Here is a 6,430-nt window from a genome sequence, read left to right as displayed (position 1 = left end):
CAAAAAGACTGGAATGGCAGAAGAGAAAAACAGGAAGGTTCAAAAGACCTGAGACATGCCACCACCCTAGTCCAAGTTGCTGTCATTTCTGATGAGAGTCACTTTAGCTACCACAGTATTCTCTTTCCATCCATTCCTATCTGTCTTCAAACATTTTCTATGCTGCAGCCTGAACAGTCCTTTTAAAACAAACACACACACACACACACACACACAAAGCTCATGTGATTCCATGCTTATTGTCAGTGATTTCCCATCACTCTTAGAATAAAACCCTAAATGTGGTCGCAAGGATCTTGTGGTCTGGCTCTGCAGTCCCATCCCATATCATGTCATCCCTTTCTCTCTGCTCCAGCCACTTAGACTTTCTTCCAGTCCTTACACTTGCAAGATGGGTTCTGCCTCTCACCTTAGGACATTTTGTTCATTTTGTTATTGATACTTGGAATCTTCTTGCCTTCTCTATTTTCTTGGAAAATTCCTCTTTATTCTTCAGAACTTAGCTAATGCTTCATGTTTTAAAGGAACTTCTACAACTTTGTCAAATTCACCTATTATGGGGTCTCAGTAACTTGTACCTCTTCACAGCATTTATTAATGAATTAATTTATTCAATAAAAAAATATTACACATTTATCATGTGCTCTTCATTCATCTAGGCAACCAGAATATATTCACAAGCAAATAAGACAGAAATCCCTGCCTTCATACAGTTCACATTCTAGTGGAAAGAAAAAAGTCATAAACAAAGAAGTAAATAAATATAAATGTCACATGGTAATATATAATATGGGTACAATTAAGGAGGGAAAATGAGATCACAAATACCAAGTGGGGTGAGAGGATGAGGAAAAGAGTTGGAATTTTAAATGGGTAGTTAGGGAAAGCCTGACGGAGAAGGTAACATTTGAGGTATGGCCTGAAGGAGGCAAGTAAGTAAGTAAGCCATGTGGATATGTTGGAAACAGCCTACCTGGCAAAGGGAGCAAGTACAAAGACCTTGTGACAAGAATGGGCCTGCAGTTTTCAAGGACCAGCAGGAAGCCCACTGTGTCTGGAGAGCAATGGGTAAGAGAGAGAAGAGTAGGCAATATGGTTAGAGAAGGAAGAGAGACAAGACTGTGCCATGTGATGTTAAGGACTTTGACCTTTACTCAGAGTGAGAAGGGAAATATTTGGAGTGTTTGAATGGAGGGAGACATGATCCAACTTATATTATAAAAGGACTACTTTGGCTACTGTGTTGAGAAAAGACTATAGAAAGTCAAGAATGGAGGAAGGGAGACCAGTCTGGGGAGGCCATTGCCATATCCAAATGAAAGAAGATGATGGAAACATAATGGTAGCAGTGGAGGTTGTAAAAAAGAGGTTGAATTCAGCACATAGTTGGAAATAAAGGAAACAGAATTTGCATGGATAGGTAGGGCTTTAGGTATGTAAGAAAGAGAGAAATTAATAATAACCCCAGGCCCTTTAATGTGAATAACTGGAGAAGTGAAGTTGTCCTTTCCTTAACTGAGAAAGGGAAGACTGAATTTTGGGTTTAGATGTACTAAGTTTAAGCTGCTTCTCAGACATTCAAGTAAAGATGTCAAGCACACGATTGGATATATGGACTTGGAGTTCAAGGGAGATTTATAGGCTGGGGATATACATTGTATTTTTTAAAAATGAACCTGGATGAGATTACCAAAGGAGTGAGTGTGGATAGATAAAGGAGAGGAAGGGCAAGGACTGAGATCTGGGACTCACCTACAGCAGTTGTATTTTCACCTTCATTCTAAGCATTATTTGATTACTACCCATCTCCCACACTGACCAGGGTAGAGAAGAAATGGAAACCCAAGCAAAACTTTTACAGGTGAATTCTTCCATTTTCCCCTCTTCCCAGTGACTCATATATTTTTTGGCCTTTAGTTACCCCAGCCCCTACCTTTCATCCACAGGTGACTGACTATTCATCCCCCTCAATTTATCTCATCTCCACTGCATGCAAAAACTTACACTTATTATTTATGTTTATCTATAAACATTCTAATGCAGTAATTACATATGACAATCTTCTCTCCTAACACAAATATAAATAGATTAAGTCCAAAGTTTGATGCTGACCAGAATTAGTGCACTAAGAATATTAAGCATAATTCTGTACCTGCTATAACACAATTTATCTGTCCACTTTTATATTCTTTGTTAGCAATTTCATCAAAGGAGATAAAATCATTCTCTCTTATTTAACATCTCTGGGAACCGAAATGTTTGAGCAGAAAATGGGTAGATGTTAAAACTACAAATCGAGAATTGAGATTGTTTAGTTGACTCCCAGTCACAAAAGGAATAATAAGGTTTTCAGATTTGTCTAAACTTTCCTTCATGAGGAACAAGTTGACTCATGACTATAAAAATATGAGAGTACAAATTTCTTAATATATATTGTTTTTCTTCTTTACAGAGATAGCCATGCCCATTTTCATTAATAGCCTAAATGTATTCCAGAGAGCATAGTTAGAAGTGTTTCTTCATTATTGTATACAAGAGAAAGCATTTTGTACCAGAATTTCCTGAGACCCGAGTTTCAGTTTCAAACCTACCATTTGACAGAAATCTCTACATACCAGAAGTTCCCCCATTGAATCCTTACCACCAGAGTTCTGAGGACTAAACAATGAGTAGTTCCAAATCTGAAAGAAATGAATGGTAATTATTTCAGTTCATTAAAATCCCAAGGACCCGTAATATATCCAGAACAAGAAAACAAGCAATGACTACAACAAAAACTGAAATGCTTGATTTCACAGTTTGATAGAAAATGTTGAGACTCTTATGAAATGTCAAGAATAAAAAAATTGAGTTGAAAAGAATTTAGCAATAAAACTACAATCTACACGTTCTTTGGGAACTTGGGCACATTGTCCCCATGGATGGCTATAGAACTTCTGAGGTTTATCAACAGATTAATCATTAAGAAAAACATCACGTAAGTATCCACCGTACTCTATCTGTTGCATCAAGGAAGGGTTAATTTACACACTGAATTATTAAATGCATTCTCACACCATGACAAAATTGTGAACCTGAGAAGATGTAGTACTTTCCAGTTTTATAAATTCTGGCAGAGACTTTCTTAAATGGCTAATTTAAAGGAAGCTGGCACACAATTTAAAGATGTAATTTGAGTCATGGCTGATGATATACTTTTACTTGTTTAGCCTTTTATGCAGCATGTTTGCATTACTTGAACAGATTTGCTGTTTCTATTCTAACTGCATTGTGTATGGCCTGAGGAATGCTGATTAATTCTTGTTGGTAATCATCATACACGCTGCCAATGTTGAACATTTATATTCTCTATTACATAATCTATGTATGCATTCCTTATGTTATTAGTGGAAGTAACATGTAATAGGTAAATAAACCTGTTCTAGATTTAGATTAAAAATCACTGTTGATCCTTTTCTGTCTTTAAAAGACAGAAACTGCATTAGATGGAGGAATCTGGCATAGGCTTTATCCACTTTAAGTAGCTTTAATTAGAATTCTTTAATTGTCCTTACAGCTGCCACCAATAGTAAACTCTAAAATATCAGTTGTAATTGGAAGATAAATTTGCATTTCATTCATGACATAAAGTTAGTATGTCTTACTTTGTGAACTTTGAAACAGTGAGGCTATTCACTGCCTCTGGAGTATCTCTGAATAGCTCTTTTGATCATTTTGATCCTTATATTGTAGGTGACTGTCTCATCTACTTACTTTTAAAAAGAGAATTGAGTAAACAACGACTTCTAGGTGAGCCTCATTTAACAGACTACTTACTGGTTTATTCAGAGACTAGTGGGTAAACAGGTTTTTAAATGATGGGTTATAGTTTGAAAAAGGCATTTCACTAGAAGTCCTAAAGCATTTAAAAGGAAGTAAAGTGTGTCACTCCTTACTTTATGCTTGTAGTCAAATTAGGACTTACAGCAGAGTTGTATAGAGAAAGGATGAAAAAATAAATATCAGATAATATAAAAAATCTAGGGTATCCATATCCTCATAACCGTAGTCCCAACTTTCTCAGGTTTTTTCTGAGTTGCTAAGTTGGAAACACAGATCAGATGGTTAGATTCAATATCATTTGTATTCCTGTTTTCTAGAAGAGTAAATGAAGTGCTGGTTTCTATAAAAATGGCTCTGGTCAGAACTTTTTATGTCAGTAAGTCATTCACACCTTAAAGAAGGTAAAAAGTGTAACTACTCACAATGGTGTAAACAATGAAAGGAATTTATTATTTCAGATAACTGAAAAGTCCTGAGGAAAGACTAAAGCAAGGATCACACTATTTTATGTTATTCTCTCTGTCTCTATAGTACTCTCAGTTGGCTTTATTCTGAGGCCTTATTTGTTTATGTTGTGGCCACTAGCGCCTCTAAATATTTATTTTCCGTTGCTAGGAATGCTTTTATAGGGAAAAATTTTCTTTCCTGACAAGTTCAGCAAAAATCACGGAACAAATCCTTGGCCTATATTGGATATGCCCAACACATTAACTAGTCACTGTAAAGAGGGAAGCTTTGGTTTATCTTATACAAATGCAAAATGCAAAATTTTGTTTAATCTTAACCTTTCCTTAAGATCGGGGTGGAGATAAGCCTCTCCCTACCACATTTACTGAGAATGAAAGAATAGTAATCCAGGGAAAATCAGGGTATGATAGAACCAAAAAAGGAAATTGATACTGGGCAGAAAAAAAAAGAATGACAGGAAGGAAAAGAAGCAAGAAAAGATTGAAGAAGGGAAAAGAGAAGAAGGAGAGAAAGTAAGAGAGAGAAAGGAGGGATAAGAGAAGGAAGAGAGGGAGGAAGAGAGGGAGAGAGAGAGAAGGAGGGAAGGGGGAAGAAAGAAGGAAGGGGATCTGATGATAAATACCTACTACGCTATGTTTTATTGAAGGGTTAATGGGCAAGGAAGCAGCAGGAGGGAGGAGACAGAGAAACATCTTCACTGGAATTCTAATAGGATAATTAATTTCTGTGTAATTGTATGATAACTCTATCTGGCTAACTTGAAAGGTCCATTTTTATTAATTAGTCATGTAGATGTGTAAACACACACACAACACACAGGTGCACACAATATACCATTATGTCTCTCTGATTGGATCTACATGAGCACAGCACTACTTCTGGGGTAAAGAAGACAATTTACAATGAGTTTGATAGACTTACCAGCAAAATTCCATTCGTTATAATTACCCCATTACATTATAGAAATAGGTACAAATGTTGATTGTGTAGAAGATTAGCTATAGGATTATACATGAGAGGATTTGTTTCAGGGAACTAAGACAAGATCACAAAATCTCAAAATACAAACCAGATTTTTGCCACCAACTCTAACGTGCATTTTGCACAGATTCTTCAAGTTGTATTTGCTGCCTCACTGTTGAACCTTCATTTCACTAGATTCGACCCAATGAGTATGATTGAAGCCAAAGGTTTACTAGTTTCAGCACACTTAATGTTTTTCATCTTGGACTCAATTACTTTATGCTCATGAGAAAATTCTTATTTGTTATTCTTAGGAACAGCAAAGTCATATTTCCCACTTTATACTATTATCTTATCAAATAATAAAACTACATGTAATAAAATACTTAAATGATTGTAACAACATTACTCTGAAGAAAAAGATGGCACAATTGAAGAAGCTGAACCATGGGTGGTAATGACAGCTTAATATATTTGTTGAAAAGGAAAGTCTAATTCCTGTACACCGGACTTCCACTTAGAAATATAGAGAGCTAGAAAGTGTGTCACTCTCAACTGTACTGAGAGGAGTGGAGGATCAGTGTAGGAGGAAAAGAGGAGTCAAAAACCATGGTAAGGGGGAGTAGATGCAGTGCAGGCAAATGCGGTAACTGTCCATTGCATAGGGAAATGGACACTCCCATCATTGCCGGCATTTAAATCTCTTAGCTAGAGAAGAAAGAAGTAAGTGGGGCCTGGGATATTGTTGGAGAAACATGGTAGTATTCCCAAGTGTTTGAATCTGTACTCAATTTGGGGCCAACATGAGAGAGACCCTTCTCTCCTCTCTGTCCCTGTGGTTCAGGTAGACCGATTTCACACCCCTAACATTAAGGGGGAGGAGGGAGCCCACGAGCCCATTTTGATCAATAAATGTGTGGACCAGTGATTCAGGGATGAGTACAAGCCAAACCAGATTAAAATACGTATGTATAAAAGTAAAACACCTAAAATAGGTAATGCTAAGAAAGAATAATTTGTAAAATCCTGAATTAAGATTCTCTTTTTATTTGAATAGTAAGAGACAACTTTTTGATTGAAATAGACCTTTATTACAGATATCAACATGAAAAGTCTGATCCAGGGACACTGCTGTGAAATCTAAGAAGTATGACATTTAAGTATGCTTATAGCAAAT

The sequence above is a fragment of the Balaenoptera borealis genome (assembly GCF_965194805.1).
Source record: "Balaenoptera borealis genome assembly, chromosome: 4".
NCBI lineage: Eukaryota > Metazoa > Chordata > Mammalia > Artiodactyla > Balaenopteridae > Balaenoptera > Balaenoptera borealis.
Note: the sequence above shows the minus strand (reverse complement) of the source record.